Here is a 22,602-nt window from a genome sequence, read left to right as displayed (position 1 = left end):
GCTGCCCACGAAATGAGGCACTTCGTAAAAAGTGGATTTCAGCAATACTCAGAGATGTCAAAGTCACAAAAAATTTTAGAATGAGTTCAAATAAATTTCATTGCATTCTTATACTCAATTATATTATACATGTTTTTAATGGGCTGGTAGAAAATTCTGTGATATGTGAAATGAAATATAACAATACAGTAAAACATCTTTAGCACATCCATTCATACACATATCACTCTGAAACGATGAATTAATGAGGACGAGGTTCTTTTCAAATCTTGAGTCACAATATATCAAACTTACTTACTTTAGTGTTCCAATGTAATGCTAAATAAATAGTTATAAATAAAATTTCATAATCTATATAAAATTGATTTTCTGTCTGTGTTTTCTATACAAATCTATAATTTTAGACCGATCATCAACAAATTTTGCATATATACCAAATGGGATCAGAATCTGGGATCTCAGAAATGGGATCTTGAATAGGCTACTTTAAAAGTTTGTCAGACATGGGCAAATGCACAAAATGGATGAAAAACTGTCAGGCAACAATGGTTTTTGGGCCTCAATTGTAAGTAATAATAAGTAACTTATAATTCGCCTCGGACTTATTAGTAATTAACCGGACTTACTTTTGACTTGGATATCTATGATATCTATGCAATAACATTGATTTCAACTTTTTAGTTATATCTTCCCAGGCATGAAAATTAATGTCACCATAATGTCTTTTAATATTCAACTGCATAAATTCATATAGTTTAGGATGTTTTAAAATTAATTATGGGCCCATAAAGAACATCGAAGAAATTCCACAGCTTTAATTAAGCATTTCTGTAGCAGAAATAGGCAGATGAATAACTTGAAGTTCGAGGGCGGGGGGGGGGGGGGAAGAGAAGGTGAACTCAAATCAAAATACCTAGCGCCCTTTAAAACGGAAAGCAAATACAGGGTGTTTCCAAAAGAATTACCCGTTTTGAAATGCGTATATTATGAATAATATTGAACACATAGAAACTTAAGATTAATTTTATATTACATGGCTAATCAAAGTTTTTTTACAAACCAAATTAAAAGTTTTCAATAAGTCTACACCAGGGTTGGGTTCACGACAAAAACCAGATTTTGACATGACGAGCGTCAGAAACCTAAATGAATGCTTTTTGATAATGTTTTGAACACAATAGGTATATAAAATGATGGAAAAACTTACTTTTTTGCATATTGCAATGTTTTATTTTTAAACATGAATTTATTACAATTAAAATATTAATTATAATTTGCAATTTTGAATTTTTCAACAAGAGATAAGAGTCTAGAACATATAAAATATAGTTTTGTGGTTCATTTTCATCTAAGCTACTGATTACGTGAAATAGAGCTGCTTATTCAAAATATATATGATAGGGCATCAGAGTTTGGTTTTAGAATTTAGAAACTAAATCAGTATTAAAAGTCAAAAACTTGTTGTCAAATAGTTTTTCAACCTGATAGATATGCTAAGTAACAAAACACTTTTTTATGTAGATTAAAGGGTTTTATATTCGGAATTATAATTACTGAGAATCTATTTTGATATTTTAAATTTTCTGATCTGCCCAAAATTTTATTCCATGTAAAAATTCTCACACAGAATCTGTTCCTACACTAATTAAACTCATTCATTTTCAGCTAAAAATTTCTTAGAACTGAGGGTGTATAAATTCAGAGTTTTAAAGAGTATTTTCAACCACAGCAGAGCCAACAGGACTTGATATGGTTGACATTTGTTTTGCACATTTAAAATTAAATACAGCTTCAACTGGAAAACCACTGCATTTATTTTGCAATAAATATACCATATCATAGTGCAAAAGTAAGAGTAAACTAAGTTTGACTAAGGATATATTACAGGAGTTTCTTAAGCTTGATGTTCAAGCTAGCACTGCCAAATTAAATGGCATTTTAGTTCTACAATTTAGTAAATACTCTAAATATCAAAATATTTTGACAGCTAGATATATTTCAATGTTATGCACAATAAGAGTATCTTAGTGATTTAGATAATTTAATAACAGAAAAATAATTATATATATAATGTAATAAACTTTTTTAACCACTTATCTGTTGTAAAAAGAGTAGCCTACAGCAGATTGTTTATATCAATGCACATATATAAGCAGTTGAAGAAATTTTGGAAGGTCAAGAATCATCTTGAATCAGAGAATGTCAAATCATTCCATAGTTTTCCTTCCAGTGTTTATGCTATGCTTTATTCAAATTTTATATTTTATTAGAAAAATATATATATATATATATATATATATTACCCAAAATAATTCTGTAGAGAGAAAAAAATTATTTTACAATCATATGAAATATTTATTCTTTGCAGACATGCCAACTTTTGGAGTCCACAAATCTGGAGATTCTCCCCGACACTCATAGATGCTATTAAAAAAAATATTCACAAAAAAACTTTTTCGAATTCTTTTTAAATCAATTAAGAAAAAGTTCCATTGTGTTTGGAACATCCCCCTACCCCGAGCAGAATATTATACCATGTCAGCAGGGCTCCCACTCAAAAAATGAGAAAAAGTAGGAAAATGCAGGACTAAATTTTAAATAATTAAAAAAAAAAAAAAAAAAAATTAATTTTGAATTAACTTTTTTTTCCCCTAGCTTCATTTCAGTCAAGCTATGACAAATGACTTGGTTACAAAACCAATTTTTGGCCAAAACAGTGCACTAGCAACGACAGATAATTCTTTGCAGTCTCTTCTCATATATATATTACATTCTTTTTTGGAGTCTTCTAAAATGACGAGCTTGCCAACTCTCTTCAACAAGACACAGCAAATTTCGAAGACGTACATTTTTTAAGAATGACGCACCTTCGAGACCACTTTCGAAAGCACAATGCAAAATGTGTAAATTGCAAGATCCGACGTATATAAGGCAAGGTGAACCAGATAGTTTTACTGTGTTGCTCATCATTTTTTAAATTTTTCTGTTCTGTTCACATTTTACTGCTCAATGCTAGTATAATCATTTTTGACAAATGAAGCACTTTTATTTCTAGCTCTTTGCTGAGCACATTTTTGTAATGTATCTACTACTTCATAATACCATTCGTAGATGGCAGCACCATCCTGCCTTGTAAGATAGTGATTGTAATAAAGAAGGGCAGTCATGCTCTGGATGCCATGCTAACTGGTTGTAGTAATCTATGCCCATCGCTACAGTTAGTGGACCAAACAGTAAATAGCCAGGCATCAATATATAACATGGTGTCAGTTACAGGAAATACTCACGTATTTTTGAATTTACGCTTCAAAGATCTGAAAAAGATGGCAAACAGCCTGCCGACCATCCTGCCATTCGATGCCAGAGCAAACCCGTTCGAAGCATGGAGGTATTGGAAGAAAGATTTCTTGGATTATTTAGAAGCGCTTAAAACCAGCTCGGAGGCAGAAACTACGAAAACTGCTCTTTTTTGTCATGTGTGTGGAGAGGAATTAAAGAAGCAGTTGCGATCCTTCGATATTGCGCCCGCAGCGGCAAGCACTGCGATATAGCTCCAACAAATCCTTCGTGTTCGACAAATATTTCTCGGACTATCAGAATGAGATTTATGCATCTTTCAAGTTCCTTGAAATAAAACAAGAAAAAGGCGAAAAATTTACAGACAATTATTCACGACTATGATGCGTGGTCGTTGAGTGTAATTACGGTCAGTCGATGGAAAGAATGCTCCGTGACAAGATCATCCAAGGACGGAGTGACAAAGCACTACAAGAAAGACTGGTCCGAGAAACGAGTAGATCAACAAAAACACTGCAAGACATCATTAGCGAGTGCAAAACGTGCGAACATAGTAAGGCACAGGCAACAGAGGTGGGCGAAAGCAAAATAACGGTCGACACCGTAAGGAGAAACAAACACCACACAACATTGTTGCGGTTAGCAAACAATGAAAACGCCGAGCCGAGAGACTGTAAACAGTGCGGAAAAAAACACCGTCCAAAAGAGTGTCCGGCCTTCGGAAGTAAGTGCCGCAAGTGCGGTGGAAAAAATCACTGAACCAAAGTATATAGGAAGAAAACTTATGGAAAAAAGACCAAATACTCGCTGAGTTGACACAGTAGATCGTGCCAGTGACGACAGCGACTCAGATACCGTTTATTTAGGTGAATTAAAATCAATTGATCCCTTAGAGAATGAAAAACCAAACTCTGTGTGGCTTCAGAAAATCATGGTTAATGGCAACGAAGTCACATTTAAGCTGCATACTGGAGCACAAGTGAACATTATACCTAAGAATGTACTACTAAAATGGAAAATAAAGCCAACTGTAAAGAAAATTAAATAACCAGTGCTATACTACAGTGATAATGTAGTTCTAATATTGGGCGAGTGTTCATTAAATTGTGAGGTCAAGAATCAGAAGAAAAGTTTCAAATTTCTTGTAACAACTCTGAATTCCTGCCCTATATTAGGCCTAGTTGCTTGCAATGAATTAGGACTAATTAAAAGATTGAATGACCTTATGAAAATGAACAGAAATTCACATAAGAGTGATACACCGGAAGAAGTTATGAAAGAATTCTCAGATGTTTTTACTGGTGTGGGACAACTCAAACGTACTGTAAAAATTAAATTGAAAGAAAATTATTCACCAAATGTGGCAGCTCCACAAAAAGTGCCATTGGCTATTCATGGGAAAGTGAAACAGGAGCTTAAACGTATGAGTGATAATGGGATAATTGCAAAAGCAGAGGAACCTACTGAGTGGGTCAGCAACATGGTTGTGGTGAATACACCCAGAAAATTACGTATTTGTCTAGACCCAAGGCCATTAAATGATGCCATACAAAGACCTCACTATCAAATATCAGCAGCCATTAATCTGATAACAAAGCTGAGAGGATGTAAAGTATTTACAATCTTAGATGCAAAAAATGGATTCTGGCAGTTACCACTTGATGAAGAATCGTCATTTTTAACAACTTTCACAACACCTTGGGGAAGACATCGATTTTTAGTTTTACCATTTGGGATAAACAATGCCCCAGAAGAGTTTCAGAGGGCCATGAATGAAATTTTTGAAGATGACCCAGAAATAAATCCATACTTTGATGACATAGCCCTTGGATTTTCATCCATGCAAGAACATTGTCAGTTACTCCGTCGAACCCTGACACGAGCCAGAGAAGCTAATCTTAAGTTCAATATTGAAAAGACACAATTAGCCTTAACATCAGTCAATTATTTGGGACATATAATGTCTGATACTGGAATAACTCCAGATCCCAAAAAAGTTAAGGCCATTAACGAGTTTGCTGTCCCCAAATGTCGTGAGGATCTACAAAGATTTCTTGGAATGATCACTTATCTAGCCAAGTCACTCCTCACTTGTCTGGTTTAACTCACTCGCTACGTCAGCTATTAAAACAAGATACTGAGTGGCTGTGGGATGAAAATACCTGTGATTTTGACAAATTGAAACAAATGATAGAGCAAGCTCCATGTCTACAATATTTTGATGTAAAAAAGTCAGCGACTGCTTCAGTGGATGCCAGCCAGCACGGATTAGGAGCAGTTCTCCTACAAGATAACAAACCAGTTGCATATGGATCTGCTACACTTACAGCAGCTCAAACACGCTATGCACAGATTGAGAAAGAACTGTTAGCTGTGATCTATGGGCTGGAACATTTCAATTATTACACCTATGGAAGACCAGTAGTTGTTCAAACCAATCACAAGCCCCTTCTAGGGTTGAGTAAAAAGCAATATGACACAATCTCTCCCAGACTTCAGCGCATGCTGTTGAGATTGAACAAATATGATGTTGAACTTATGTTCATACCTGGTAAAGAGCTAAAGATTGCAGACGCCTTGTCAAGAGCTCAATCGCCAAATAACAAATTTGAAGAGGATTACGAGCAAGAAGCAGCTGTCTCGATTAATCTCCTTGCATGTGCTACATCCAATAAGTGGCACAAATATGCTTTGATGACAGCAAGTGATGCAGAGCTGCAGGATGTGCTTCATCATGTTCAAAAGGGATGGCCAGAAAAGAATAGAACCAGAGCAGCAGCTCAGCCTTACTGGCACTGTAGAGATGAGCAGTATTATTCTAAAGAAGGAATAATATGCAGAGGCCAGAGACTTGTTGTGCCACAAGTTGCAAGACCAGAAGTCTTGGAAAAACTGCATGTCTCGCATCGAGGTATTATTGCTTGCAAATTGAAAGCTAGAGAATATATTTACTGGCCGAAAATAAATGATGATGTGGGAAACTACATCAATAGATGTAAAATCTGTCAGCAAAATCAGAGGGCAAATTCTAAAGAAGTCCTGTTCAAACAAATTCTGCCTGGAAGACCATGGGAAAAAGTGGCATGTGACTTTTTCTACTTGAGAGGTCAACAGTATCTTTTGATGATCGATTATTTCTCAAAATACATAGAAGTTAAAAACATGAAGAGTACTAATGCTAAGGCAGTAATAGAAGCAATGAAAAGCATCTTTGCAAGGCATGGAATACCAGAAGAATTGGTGAGTGACGGAGGGCCACCATTTAATGCAGAAAGCCTTCGAAAATTTTTCAAAGAGTGGAATGTGACACACAGTATTACTTCACCTCACTTTCCCAGAAGCAACAGCCAAGTTGAGAGAGCTGTACAAACGTTGAAGAAGTCTCACAAAAGCTCTAGAAGAAGGTAAAGATCTACATACGGTCCTACTGGATTATAGGATACAACCTACACAGGATTTTCCTTCTCCGGCTGAACTGCTGATGGGCAGACGATTAAGATCCTTTTTGACAACTCATCCTCATCCACTCAAGCCAAAGTTTTGTACAGCTGAAGCCAGTAAAATCTTGAAAACCAGACAAGCATATCAGAAGGAAATATTTGACCAACATGCATCATCCTGAACTCAAACAAGGCTCAAGTTCAAGAAAAGACCTCGTGAACCATGGCAACAAGGTGTCATAACCAAGACAGGACCGAAACTTATTCCTATATCATCGAGGGAAAAGATGCAGGTACATATCGAAGAAATAGACACCATGTAAGAGAAGACAGAACAACTAATGAGAAGATCACCAGAACCAGAACAGTTGAAGATTTGTACCCTTTAACGGCAGCTAAAAAGATGGCATCTTCAACTTCAGATGCAATTCCAGAAGCAGGTCAAATCCTGAGAAGATCAGAGGGGACTGTAGTTAAACCCATACGTTATAGACAATAACTTAAATATTCATTATCACATTATCATACATTAACTATAATAGAACTTTAATGTTTAAAAAAAAAAAAAAAAAAAAAAAAAGGGCATGTAATGTATCTACTACTTCATGATACCATTTGTAGATGGCAGCACCATCCTGCCTTGTAAGATAGTGATTGTAATAAAGAAGGGCAGTCATGCTCTGGATGCCATGCTAACTGGTTGTAGTAATCTATGTCCATCGCTATAGTTAGTGGACCAAACAGTAAATAGCCAGACATGAATATATCACAATAGTAAATATTGTTTATGCCTGTTCATGCCTTAAAAATACAGAAGACAACTGAATGCTATTGGGTAGCATCAGTATCACCAAACCTAGAATAGGCCTACGTATGCAACTGCTTTCAAATGCAAACTGTTGTTTCACCTATTTGCACCATAATTATGAATGATGACAGTTACTGTCCAACACCACGAAGTAATAAATATAAAATTATTTTTCCATCCAGACAGAAGTTTTTAATGACTACTACACTTGTTCAACCCTCAAACTAAGCAAATGAAAAATTAATCAATCAAATGGTCCACATATGCCCCCCCCCCTCTAAATTACCCTAAAAATGATACAATTTCTGCTTTGGCAGAATCATTAATTGCATTCTCTAACATTTGTAATATTTGGCAATATGTCAATAATTTCCTGCTCAATTAAAATCAATTACATAAATTTTGTTGATAGGATTTGGTAAAAAAAAGGTAGGACAAAACTGAGAAAGTACGATCAAAGTAGGACATTTTACCAAAAAATAGGAAAAGTAGGACGAGTGGGAGCCCTGGGTACACCTGCCTAATATCGTGTAGGGCCCCGCAGAAGTGCCGCAACACGATGTGGCATGGACTCGACTAATGTCTGAAGTAGTGCTGGAGGTAATTGACACCATGAATCCTGCAGGGCTGTCCATAAATCCATAGGAGTAAGAGGGGGTGGAGATCTCTTCTGAACATTACGTTGCAAGGCATCCCAGATATGTTCAATAATGTTCAAGTCTGGGGATTTAGGTGGCTAGCGGAAGTGTCTAAAGTCAGAAGAGTGTTCCTGGAGCCACTTTGTAGCAATTTAATGCTTCCACTTTGTAGTTTTTAATGACTACTATGCTTGTTGAACCCTCAAACTAAGCAAATGAAAAATCATTTGAAAATTCATTCATTCGTTCATTTTCATTTCATTCAAATGAAATTAATCAATCAAATGGTCCACATACCCCCCCCCCCCTCTAAATTACCTTAAAAATGATACAATTTCTGCTTTGGCATAATCATTAATTACATTCTCCAACATTTGTAATATTTGGCAATATATCAATAATTTCCTACTCAATTAAAATCAATTACACAAATTTTGTCGATAGGATTTGGTAAAAAGTAGGACAAAAACTAGAAAGTAGGACAAAAGTAAGACATTTTACCAAAAAGTAGGAAAAGTAGAATGAGTGGGAGCCCTGCATGTCAGTCTTTCTATGCAGAATAGAAAAATCACATCCACATATACTGTTTATAAAACATAAGTTTCTTTTCGTGGATGCTAACAGTGATTGATAATCTTGGGTATATGAACTCTTAAAAGCTTTATATTTAGCTTTATATAGCTTAAAGTTTTATATTTTCTTTCTGAAGACATATTTAATCGGAGGAAACAATTAAAAAAACTTGTAATGGCATACAACAACTATTATCCAGCAATTTCGGAAACCGAGGCCATGACCCTGATAAATGATTGCCGATAAACGCTACATAAACAAAGTCACGTCTTTGCCAGTTGTTTAAATGCGGTCACAAAGACTTTTTTACTGCTGCTCTCGATGGAAATGACTGCGACTGTATTCTATGGGTGTTTTCCCTAACAACAACGTGAAAGCTTGCGTAAAATCTAATTTTTTGCAAAAATCTGGAGAAATTTTAACAAATCCGGAGAGTGGGAGGAAGGATGAAAAATCCGGAGTCTCTCGCCTAAATCCGGAGAGTTGGCAGGTCTGGGTTTCTAACTATGAGCTGTGAATGCAATCCGATATTGTCACCGAAAGCAACAAGCCTATAATGGTACAAATATATTTAATCATTACTTTTCACTCATAGTTTGAAAAACAGATGGTAGCACAAAAAATTGATGCACAACACTAGATACACATTTAGAGTGTTAAGTACATGTGTACACAACTCATTCGGTAGTATAGTAAATTGACTATGGCACCAGAGTTGTGCTCGGTTCGAAAGTAGCATACAGAGACGTACCTCAGAGTCTTAGGTTGAAATGGCACTTGTGATTTTTCAAGCCCAGCTAGATGACAAGCGGTTTTTCAATCAGTTCAAACATAACTGCCACTTTGTACGTTTGTCCAAACTCTGAAAAAAAAACCAACAGTGATAAGTTTCGTTACTCCAGCTAAAAAAGTTGATTCGTTCCGGAATCACATTCTTTAGCCGAAACATGATTGGTTTCTATGGGAAATTGCTTAATTTTTCCAGGCACTGTTCAAAATTTAAAGAGCAGTCTTTCAAAACACCAAAGAGTGCTATGTAAAAGACAATAGCTGACTGAAGTGAACAGCTTGAGAATTATATAAATGAGAATTTACAGGAAGAGGTACTGAAGTACATTCGGAACATTCTATTTTGCACTATGTACATAGATTAACCAATACCAGCTTTAGGCTACTAATACCATATAGCTTTAGTCTATTGAAGCTGGCACTGACATAACACAGTTGAGTTCATAGGAACCCATTTCAAACATCTCTTATTGCCAGCTCATTTCTGTCTCCAATAAATGTGGATGAAAAAGATGAGCTCCTAGAATGTTCTGACTGCTCAGTTTGATAACGTCTGCACTGAAAAAATACATCCTCTATTAGCTGAATCTTTTAATTTACATGAAATGGCTGAAAAAGATATGACATGAGTAAATCAGGCTTGAGTGACTAATTCTGATGGCCATTGGCCATACCACACTGAAAATACTGGTTTTTGTCTGATCACCAAAGTTAAGCAGCATCGGGTGCAGTTAGCATTTGTGAGGGTAACCACCTTGGAACACTGCATGCTGTTGGCATGTATCACTTTGCATATGAGTGGTAAGATGCTCGTCTTCCACTATAAAGGTTACCATCAAAGTCTATGGGTTCAAATCTGGACAAAGGAACATCTGAAAGTTCTTTACCTACTGAGCTAATAGATGGCATCTTCATTTCCGACCCAACTCCACTGTTTGGAAAACTGTGATATGGCAGTATATGACCAGAGTTGTTGGTGTACAGCAAAATAGTAGTAATTCTGATGATTACTGGAGCTAAATTCAGCTCATGACACAGTTGCTTAATGTTAGTGTGTGCATGTACACCAATGAAAAAGTTTGTTAGCGAAATCTGTGTATTCATTAGTTGAGGCGGAAAAATCTTAAAAATACATTTTTTATTCCCAAACTGAGGCATTCGTTATCCAAGGTACCTGCACTCGTAAATGCTCATTTGAAAAAAAAATTTTTTAATAAATTACATTTGAATCATTGACAAAAAAAAGTGTTAACACTTGAAGGGCCAACATTTAGTTTTACCCAAAGCACTTGAAGAGGAAGTGTCCCCAGTGTGCATTGCGAGAGGCCGCGAATTTGCCTACAGCGCCATCTTGCGAACAGGGTTAGCACCTACGTTTGACCACGCCATTACCCATGTGTGATTGACAGTTCCACTCTGCAATATTTATTTTTCTCCAACGCCTGATGCATTTTGCGTAGGATTTCCAGATAGTCATATTCAAACGGTAAATATTGTGTTTTCCGGATTAAAAAGCAATTTCTCTACGAACCCGTCCCGGATCATTTATAAATGTCAATCCCTTATGTAGACACGATTAGATAAAGATAAATTCTTGACAGAAAATACATATCAAATTGTTTGAGAGGAAATATGGCAATATTCAAGAAAAATTCGTCGTGCAGTAAATGAAAGTTGTTAGCTGCAAAATTTACTTATTTCGTGCCTCAAATATATATATAATAATGATTACAGGATGACACACAATGAGCCCAAATTCTAATCAAAGTATTTGATACAAATTTACCTAAATTTGTGATTTGTTAGGCCATGTTACAGATGCAGAATTTCATATATCGATTGATTTATTTTTGATGCACATCATGTGAATTTTACGATTTATATAGAACTCAACCTCCCCTCCCCCACAGTATATAAAAATCCGCCAACCTGTTACTGCAAAAATTTAAAAAAGTAAAGTAACAGAAAACTCATTTATTTTACCAGCTTCTGTTCCATCAAAAAGTAGTCTTACAAAGAATGTGTTACAAATATGCCTTCAGATGACAAACAATGGTATACATAAGACTTCCATTTCATGACTGATAGCAGTTTTAAAAATTTCAATGAAATGAAAATACGCTGCTGGCCACCGTAAATGCAACACCCTGAAGGAAGCATGCAAATAATATGAAATTTACAACATGCATTAGCGGAGGTGAGATATGCAAATGATTAGAATTTCAGCGCAGACGCGTGATTAAATCACGCGCGCCTTTGGCGCCACTTCAAAGCGCTATTTAAGGCTTGGAGATTTCGACGATTTGAAGTACGGCAATTGTGTTTTTCTTGTGGTTTTTTCAAAAAAACGATCAATTATGCCTCGTAGAAAACAGCGATCATCTTTTGATCAAGTATCAGAGTTCGACAGAGGAAGGATAGTGGCCTACCGAGATTGTGGATTATCTTTCAGGGAAATCGGTAGTCGTGTTGGACAAAACCAAACAACTGTAATGCGGATATGTGATCGTTGGATGCAGGAGGGTACGACGGACCGACGTGTTCGATCGCATCCACCTCAGTGCATCACTTCACGTGATGACAGGCGTATTGTGCGTATGGCAGTGACGGATCGCTCAGCCACATCACGAACCATAGCACAGCACATTCAGTCTGTATCGCATCATCCAGTGTCTGCGCGTACCATTCGACGCCGTTTACAGCAGAGTGGTCTGTCCGCAAGACGTCCATTGCTTCGTCTACCCTTGACGCAGAACCACAGACGTCTCCGCAGCCAATGGTGCCATGAAAGAAGGATGTGGACGGCACAATGGAATGAAATTGTTTTTACTGACGAGTCACTCTTCTGCTGTCTGCAACACCACGATGGCCGGATTCGAGTCTGGAGACACCGTGGAGAGAGGATGCTGAACAGCTGCGTTATGCACTGCCACACTGGTCCTGCACCGGGTATTATGGTATGGGGCGGTATTGGATATCACTCTCGCACTCCTCTAGTACGCATTGCCGGTACTTTAAAAAGCCAGCACTACATCTCCGAGGTGTTGGAGCCAGTTGTCCTTCCTTACCTTCAGGGCTTGCCCACAGCCATATTTCAACAGGATAATGCGCGACCACACGTGGCACGCATTGTCCAAAGGTTCTTCGTCAATCGCCAGATTGAATTGCTTCCCTGGCCAGCTCGCTCTCCGGATCTTTCGCCAATAGAAAACACGTGGTCCATGGTTGCTCAACGATTGACCCAGATTACATCCCCCAGCTGCCACACCAGATCAACTTTGGCAACGCGTGGAAGCTGCTTGGTCTGCTGTACCCCAAGAACACATCCAAAGTATCTTTGAATCAATGGCGAGGCGTGTGGCAGCGGTGATCTCCAACAATGGCGGCTACTCTGGCTACTGATTTTGGCAGGAACCACACTTCACAGAAGTCTATAAATTTAATCATTTGATGCTTGGTCAACATGTTATCTACAAAATAAATATTGTTGCGATATCTCTTGTCTTTCTTGGTGTTGCAATTTGGGTAGCCAGCAGTGTATATCGTATGGGCAAACTGAGAATATCTAGGGCTGTGTAATAGCGTCCTTCACATAATTCCAACTTTAAGATATTCATCAAATAATAAAAATCACAAAAAATAACAATGATGAAATACATTTAAAAAAACCTTGCTATCACCACACATTGGCTATGACATTAAATTCAGTAATTCAATTTTGATTAGTTACTGATGATTCATCAGACTGTGATTGCACATACAAAATTTAGTTTTGTCATAGTTGAATATTGCACTAACTTGTTAACATGCCTGTTTCAAAAGAATTTCAGTGGCTAATAGGTGTAGTGGAAATGGATGTTAACGCAAAACACAGGTCTCGTATTTCACACCACTACCAATTTCCAATATTACAATGTAAAAAAATCTATATTTATAAATGGGCTGTTTTAGAGCATTTCACAACTAGATAATAAAAATTATATTGGTTACAAAATCCAAAATAAAATAAATATCCTCCCTGACTCCTTAACTCTTGCCAATAATTTCAATTCCCATTTTACCAATGTTGCCGCAAATAGTCGACGCTCTAAACAAGAATACAAACAATATTAGCCAAATAACCGTAATTCTATGTATTTTTCCCCAAGCGATGTTACAGAGATAAAAAAATCAATAACTTTAATAATTCTGTCTCTACATCGGATTCAATGAATTCAGTTTTTCAAATATGCTCCAGATGGTGTTCTTCAGACTTTTTCTGAACTTGCTAATAATTGATTAGAAAATGGGATTTTTCCAGGCTCACTGAAAAATGCAGTAATAATCCCTATCTATATAACAGGTGATAATAATGATTTAATAATTAGATCTGTGGTGGTCCTTAGCACTGCTGCTAAAATCCTAGAGACCATCATCAGGGGCAGACTATTCTCATTTTTAAACTCTAATCAATTTTTCTCAAATAAATCAACACTGCTTCCTCCCTAATAAAAAACAGAAACTGCTCTTTTACCACCATCAAATTTCCATTCAATTTCAACAAAAAATTTTGAAGTAAAACACAGTTGGAAATAGGGAAACACGCTCATGTTGGCAGCACAGTAATTCAAAATATAAATTGATTTCACTATATAGACTGAGATTAATCCAAACATCTCCTCTAAACCACAGTTGATGATATGTGTAGCAGATCCTCTAAATCCTGTGTGTGTGGCTAATGTTTGAATTGTCATGACAAGATGGTATCTGTAAATAAAATTTCTAAATCGCTGGATGAGAATAGCACTGTACAGTGTAAAGAACAGCAGTGCAAACAAGAACAAGTGAAAAAGAAGGGCAAAATGATAGAAGTTACAAAAATAAAGGAGCAGAGATTGTGGAACCTAACAGACTTGTTAAATGTTTTTCAAAAGAAATTAAATTGTTCAAGAAACCCATTTTTAACATCAAACACCAATATAGAGCTTACCAAACGTGCAGTAGGAACATACAAAAACATGAAGCTGTTCTTCATGTGTATTTCAGTAAATTATAATAATTACAAATTATCTGAAGTGCAAAATCATTTCGGTGGGTCAAGAAATCAATCATGTCTTCATACGTGTGCTGTATGTTACGGAATGTGAGAAGCCAATTTCGTTCTGCTCAGTTCAGGGTTGGTGTTTTGGACAGGACACAAGGGAAAAACTGTCCAAAACCTCCAAGTTTCAAAATGTTATGTGGAAATCTTTGGTTTTTTTCGCATGATACTAACATATTAAAAAAGAAATTACTAGCAGAAAATTAAATCAAAAATATTTCAAAAAGGTGTCATTTGGTTTTTTTTCTAAGTTAATTGTTTCATCAAATTTATGGTTTTAAGCTGGAAATCTGATAGTAAATTAATATCACTCATATAACTGTTTAAATAAACACTGTTTTCAATTTTCTAGTTTTTTGTAAATGTTATTTTTTACTTCACATCTTATTTTTCTTGTATGATTATGAAGCAGGTACTGTATTTAGGACAATGCTTATCCAAAATCCTGCAGAATCTGTTCAAACATTTACGAAGGTACCAAATATACATAGTCGCTGTTGTAAAAACTAAAATTGCGCATTGCAAAACTAAACATAAATACTATTTTTTTGTTACATACCAATATAATGGGAATAAATATTAATGGCGTAGTGGTTATTTAATGCAAATTGTTCTATTTTGACTTTCCAAACTTTTTTTTTAAATTTTCAAGAGTGAACTTTCTATTTTACATTCTCAATTTTCAAAAACTAATTGTAAATAAAGGGAAATATCCGAAGAAAATGAGGCTACACTAGAAAATGTAGCACCTAAACGTAATTAACAGAACACAATTTCACAAACACTGATTACGCATACATGATGGTAAAAGACTTCAAGACCCAAAATTTTTGTTAAATTGAAATTGTAACTCTTGCGAGGCTGTAAGCTAATATTTCGCCGTACGGCCAAAACAAAATAACAAATGACTTGGTTACAAAACCAATTTTCGGCAAAAAACAGTGCACTAGCAACCACAGATAATTCTTTGCTGTCTCTCCTCATATGTATTACATTCTTTTTTGGAGTCTTCCAAAGTGACGAGCTTGTCAACTCTCTTCGACAAGGCACGGCAAATTTCGAAGACTACATATTTTAAGAATGATGCACCTTCGAGACCAATTTCGAAAGCACAATGCAAAAAATGTGTAAATTACAAGATCTGACGTATATACGACAAGGTGAACCAGACAGTTTTACTGCCTTGCTTATAATTTTTTAAATTTTTCTGTTTTGTTCACATTTTACTGTTCAATGCCAGTGATTCACTGTTCAAATGCCAATCCATTTTTGACAAATGAAGCACTTCCATTTCTAGCTCTTTGAGAATTGTAAATATTGTTTATGCCTCTTCATGCCTTAAAAATACAGAAGACAACTGAATGTTATTGGGTAGCATCAGAATCACCAAACCTAGAATAGGCCTATGTATGCAACTGCTTTCAAATGCAAACTGTTGTTTCACCTATTTGCACCATAATTATGAATGATCACAGTTACTGTCCAACACCACGAAGTAATAAATACAAAATTATTTTTCCATCCAGACAAAAGTTTTTAATGACTACTACACTTGTTCAACCCTCAAACTAAGCAAATGAAAAATTAATCAATCAAATGGTCCACATATGCCCCCCCCCCCTAAATTACCCTAAAAATGATACAATTTCTGCTTTGGCAGAATCATTAATTGCATTCTCCAACATTTGTAATATTTGGCAATATATCAATAATTTCCTGCTCAATTAAAATCAATTACATAAATTTTGTTGATAGGATTTGGTAAAAAAAAGGTAGGACAAAACTGAGAAAGTACGACAAAAGTAGGACATTTTACCAAAAAATAGGAAAAGTAGGACAAGTGGGAGCCCTGGGCACACCTGCCTAATATAGTGTAGGGCCCCGCAGAAGTGCCGCAACACGACGTGGCATGGACTCGACTAATGTCTGAAGTAGTGCTGGAGATAATTGACACCATGAATCCTGCAGGGCTGTCCATAAATCCGTAGGAGTAAGAGGGGGTGGAGATCTCTTCTGAACATTACGTTGCAAGGCATCCCAGATATGTTCAATAATGTTCATGTCTGGGGATTTAGGTGGCCAGCGGAAGTGTCTAAAGTTAGAAGAGTGTTCCTGGAGCCACTTTGTAGCAATTTAATGCTTCCACTTTGTAGTTTTTAATGACTACTATACTTGCTGAACCCTCAAACTAAGCAAATGAAAAATCAATTCTGGATGTGTGGGGTGTCGCATTGTTCTGCTGAAATTGTCCAAGTCCGTCGGAATGCACAATGGACATGAATGGGTGCAGGTGATCGGCCAGGATGCTTACGTACCTGTCACCCGTCAGAGTCATATCACGCCAACTGCACACGCCCCATGCCATCACAGAGCCTCCACCAGCTTGAACAGTTCCCCTGTTGACATGTAGGGTTCATGGATTCATGAGGTTGTCTCCATACCCGTAGACGTCCATCAGTTCGAAACAATTGTAATCGAGACTTGTCAGACCAGGCAACGTGTTTCCAGTCCTCATCAGTCCAATGACGGTGTTGTCGGGCCCAGGCGAGGCGTAAAGCTTTGTGTCGTGCAGTCATCAAGGGTACACGAGTGGGCCTTTGGCTCTGAAAGCCTATATCGATTCGTGATTGGTCCCGTTCTTGCACGATATTTTTCCGGCTGCAGCGATGTCATAGATTTAATTTTTTACCGGATTCCCGATATTCACGGTACACTCGTGAAATGGTCGTACATGAAAATCCAAATTTCATCTCTACCTCGGAGATGCTATGTCCCATCTCTCGTGAGCCGACTATAACACCATGTTCAAACACAGTTAAATCTCGATAACCTGCCATTGTAGCAGCAGTAACCGATCTAACAACTATGCCAGACACTTGTTGTGTTATATAGGCGTTGCCGACAGCAGCGCTACACTCTGATTGGTTCCATATCTCTTTATTTGCTTACGCATGCCTTACCAGTTTTTTTGGCTCTTCAATTTATTTCATTTAAAAGCTTAGCATGTAGCTTATTATGTACTCGCTGAAAATAGAAAAAAATAAATTAAAATGTGGCCATCGCTCATAATTTCCTCTTTGCTGAGGTTTGTAATGCCTTGAGATCTGTAAGTGTGGTGATTTTTTTATTTAATTCTCGCAGATGCATTTTTATGGCTAGTTTAGCTGCGAACGTCACAAGTCTGCCTTTAACTAACTCACTATGTTGAGCACAGTTCATAAAGTTCAAAATTCTAGTTGTAGCCATAGACTTTTTAAGATTTTCCAACACAGAATCCTTGGCTAAAAGTGTTGTAACAGTTGTCTCAGAAATGGCCATACTAGCTGCTACGTACTTCACCAAGTCTTCTGTTGGATGCTTCAAGCCTTTCAAGTCATATTGGCTACTGTTGTTGGTGTAGATATACTCTTTGAAGTGCGTGAAAAAAGAATGATTTGTCAGCTGCTTTGTCTCGTCAATGAGCTGATTTTTACAAATATCACAATTGATATTTGCTAGAGCTCTACGTGAGAGATACCCAGCTAAGTAAGCACAGGTATTCAACTCAGCGAAATCTAAAACATCCATGCATGAAGCATTCAGTTCTTCATCTTCTGAATCTGGCTTTGTCGTGGCTTGCTCAATCTCCGTTTCAACCACTATCTGTGAACCCGATGACAATAAATGAAACATGAATTTATCGTCGTCTGGTTGACAATTTGAAGCCCTACTTGCTGTGCAGGAATTCACAGAATGCTAATTTATAAGCAGTGCGGAACTCAAAAGCATTGGGATTTGTGTTGTTACCGCCACTGCCTCTCACTCGACTAAAAAAATTTTCGATGCAATCCTGATTGCACCGACCGGGCATGAAAAATCGCATGTCTAGCAACAGTTCTTTGAACAGCATCATTAATGCCTTCAACGTCAGTGTCCAACCAGCTTTGGAGCAGGGTCTTTTCTGTGGCTTCTTAGAAGGACTAGAGCTCATGAAGTTCCACGACTCAATGAAACTACAGGTTTCCTCCCAGACCTGTAAATGGTTACTGTCAGAGGAAACAGCGCAATGCAATGGCTTGCCACGAAAAGGTTTCCGCCGGGTTCTATTTGTAGAATCGAAAATGTCGTCCATAGTTTTCACGAATTCTACAGTTGGTGCAGCAGATGCACAGATCAAACCGCCCATTAGGCATAAATTCATACCTGCCGATACAGAGTTACTGAACACTTGAGCAGCAAGCCTCACCTTCATTAAGTTCAGACCACAGGTATAAACATGACTATCACATAATTTTGGAGCACATCTTGCAAACATTTTTTTGTCCAACTCATAAAAGTCTCTTATATGTTGGAAAGATATTAGTCCTTTACTTGTGTCCAGATTGTACTTCATTAGATTTCGACGCAAGTTTTTCAGTAGATGTGGGGGATCAAAAATGCCATAAATTCTTTGGCCATTGAAAAAAAAATAGGGCTGAGTAGGTTGTATGCTTAACATGGAGAAGAGTCTCGAGTTATTTGGGCCTTGATCGCAAACCAGAGCTTTCACAACAACATCAATTTGACACAATGCCTGCAGAGTACCCAAAACAATTTCTTTCAGTTTATCTGCAGGCATGCCATTGCAGGAGAAGAAAAATCCCAAAGGCAGTTTTCTTTTACTCGTCAGGCTGCACAACATCAGCACAAGTACTTGTTTGGCCAAATTTTCAGACTTCACACTGTTTCCGAAGTCTTCAAACCGAACAATGCTATCTGCACTTTTATCGTAAACCAAGAATGGTTTGATCGACATCTCGTCAAAAACCAGGGCAAACAATCGTTCTTGCTTGCCCTTTCCTTGCAAAACGTCTTTCAATGCAGTTAAAACATCTCTGTTAATTCTGGGCACAGACAAACGTGATGAAATAAAATGCTGAAGTGTCTGTGGTGATGGCAGTTGCAGAAAACTCTGAAGCATACGATATGCTGAACGGCTCTTGCAGAAAATTTTGTATGCATTAATTTTATCATATTGTGTAAATCTCTTGCCTTTCAGTTTTTGTGTGCTGAGTTTCACTTGCCGGGCGATGAAAGTTGAAAGATTATCGCTCACACCTTGCTCGACAAGATTCTGCTTCAGAGAGTGTTGCGTAGCAATCTGGATGGACTTCTTGTATTTGGCAAACTTTGCTCTCAATCTTCGTGCAGAATCCTTCTGTTTTTTGAGTTTTTGCACCAGCTTTACCTTTCGAGGTGTATATTACTTGCTGGACACAGGAGTACTGTAGGACATTGGAGTAGGTCTACTGCAGGATGCAGGAGTTTGTTGAGAAGTATCTGCAGTTGATGGTGGAGTAAAGGAAGGTGTAAGCATAGACCCAGAAAGCACACCTCGATGGTTGCTGACCATGGTTACTGGATGCATGGTACCTTTATCACAGTCATCAGATACATACGTGTCTGGGTGGGCATTGCGAGGAGGCTTGGGAGCATTTGGAATGGCATTGTGGACCAAACGATCTCTCTGGTTGATATTCATGAAGCACCATTCTTGGAAATGATGGTCACAAACACGAGCGTTTGCATTCAGCCTTGCTTCAGGAACCCCAACTAATTTCGAATTTCTACAGACATCTACCCATGCTCGGCATCTATAAAAAACATGAAAGAAAATGTTCAATGCAATGGAAAATGCATCTTAGTTAAAACAAAAAATCCCAAGAAACAATGTGCCCGAGACAATAAGCGTCCTATCCTGTCTATAAATCCTTGGAAAAACGAACGAAATCGCTATGTACTGTTCATGTATAGGTGCACTGCCCATGCATTTTCTTTTCGAAAATAACAATACAGTTGAATCCTGTTATAACAAACGCCAAGAGACCAGAGGAATCACTTCATTAAAACGAAATTTTCTTATAAAGGAATTCGAGGTTTCCCTAGCATTGTTCCCACGTAAACTTATTTGGGAGTTAGAAAATTGTTCATTAAAACGAGATTTTCGCTATATCGGTATTTGTTAAAACGGGATTCGACTGTATTATATACACTTAAACCTTCAATTTTTTTCTCAGCTTGATCATTTTTCATGTATATTTTATACAATTATTTTTTTAAATAAGTATCTAACATTTTTCTAGCAATGTATATCTAATGTGTTTCAACGCCCCTTATCATTTGACGCCTCGTGCGATTGCACCGCCCTGACTGCATCTACCAGCATGAGTAGGGGGACTTTAAGTCCTATAAGATTTAAGACATATTATTTTATTCACATATTACCTAGTAGTACACAAAATTAAATCATTCTAGTTATAAGCTGATAAATTGATCCTTTTATCAATGAACTTTTGGTTTTAACATATTTTTAGAAATGAATTATTTGATTCGCAGGGTTACCAGTGAATGATGAGGGGCCAGGGGCAATACTACTTTTTACAATAATTTTTTCGAGGGACCCACTTTCACTCAAAAAGTACATCGATTTTGCCAATAACCTTGGTCCCGGGACCCAGGTAAATTAGAGTGCAGTGGTATTATCTCTGGTAATTTCTGTACAGGGACAATGATTCCCCCGCCCCTTTTCAAATTTTCTTTCCATGTTAATTTTTTTTGCAAATATTTTTGTCAAAGGGCACGTAATATCCCCCCCCCCCCCTGCGCAGGCCCGTAGCCAGAAATTTTTTCCGGAGGTGGACCTAAGTGCTAGAACAGTACATTTGGCCACCTTTTCTACTTTTTTTAGGCATTTTCGCACATTTAGCAAAGCGTTTGCAGAGTGTCTCTCTTCAAGCGCTTTGACATTTAGGGCCCCCTCACAACGACCCTGCATACGTCCCTGATGAACAGAATTGTAAAACAAAATAAATTCATTACTAACCTGATCTTGTCTTTCGGAAAGCGAAACATATGAGCTCCTTCGGAATTCGAATTAATCTCGCATCCTAGAAAGCTGCAGTGATTTGACATTTCGAATTACGATGAAATATGGGAGAAAAAACAAATAAAAAGGAAAAGAATAAAAGCTAGAGAACAGAGAAACCGATGAGAAAAGAAAAAAAAATTGGCCCTAATAAGGGCCTTTTGACAAATTCGTTAAAAAACAGTAAAATTTAAGTGGAAATGAGACGTAAAAAAAAAAACACCAACAAGCACGTGGAATGGGTAAAAAAAGTAATGGAGGAACCAATTTTTTTTTTAAAAAAAATCAGCAGATGCGCATACGCAATGCGACTTATAGTAATTCTGACCCCGTCCACTTTGGCGCAAGCTTACGACCGGTTTTCCCATTGAAGTGAGAATGCTTTCTCTGCAAGCGCTTTGGTTTTACCTAGAGCAGATACCGATCAAAATGATCAGAGGTTGATGTCCACTATAAATCTGAATTTTTGAGTTTTTATGTTTAAATGTAAATATGAGTGTAGGTGAGCAATAGCATATAAAAAACGAGTTTTCCAAATAGATTTTCCAACTAAATTTTATTTTTAATCTTTTCGCTCCAGAGGCATACATGTACCTATTTTTTAACAGTTTTTAATAGTTTATTATTATTTTTCAAACTAAACTTGAGATGCACTTAAGAATGCCTAGCAAATCTCAATTAAGTTTTTTTATTCATTACCCAAATCCCGAACCATCCTTGGTCTCTTGAGGTACCACAATGCGATGGTCGAATTGCATAACCTCCCTATCCAGCTTACACCATCTACTGGTGCTTTGTGCTATTAAAGCCATGGCGGGTATGTAGATTTTTAAAAATTATTGCTTCCATTTTTAACGAATCTCACACCCTTAACACTAGAACTATCGCGCAGTCATTCTGACCACTTTCTGAGAATTTTGATCACCCACATCATCCATATTTTTCAAAATTTGGTGATTTCATTCCGTTACTTTTCCTAATTTAACAAAAGGCATCTTTTGGTGCAAAAAAATTTTTTTAAAGTCATTTCATAGATCTTGTACAAAAACTTCTACCTAGAACTACAGAGCGGTCATTTTGATTGCTGTTTGAAA

The 22,602-nt window shown here is 37.1% G+C and overlaps 1 protein-coding gene across 2 annotated transcripts in view; it reads right to left on the bottom strand.

The window, feature by feature from the left end:
- The window catches only part of Ptpmeg (protein tyrosine phosphatase Meg), a 595,691-nt gene extending 578,562 nt beyond the window's left edge, over positions 1 to 17,129 (bottom strand). The window contains exons 1-2 of one of the 2 annotated variants that reach the window (XM_089247192.1): positions 16,442 to 17,129; positions 9,508 to 9,618 (exon numbers count right to left, since the gene is read on the bottom strand). The gene's annotated coding sequence lies outside the window, so the exon portion shown is untranslated. Of the gene's footprint in view, positions 1 to 9,507; positions 9,619 to 16,441 lie in introns of those variants that run through there. The other variant, XM_089247198.1, reaches the window with a different exon arrangement.
- Between the last annotated feature and the right edge of the window lie 5,473 nt (positions 17,130 to 22,602).

The sequence above is a fragment of the Pholcus phalangioides genome, unplaced genomic scaffold, assembly GCF_987345545.1.
Source record: "Pholcus phalangioides strain wild (caught in Gottingen) unplaced genomic scaffold, Ppha-v1.0 ptg000003l_1, whole genome shotgun sequence".
In the NCBI taxonomy this organism is placed as follows: domain Eukaryota; kingdom Metazoa; phylum Arthropoda; class Arachnida; order Araneae; family Pholcidae; genus Pholcus; species Pholcus phalangioides.
This window is presented reverse-complemented; position numbering and strand designations above follow the sequence as displayed.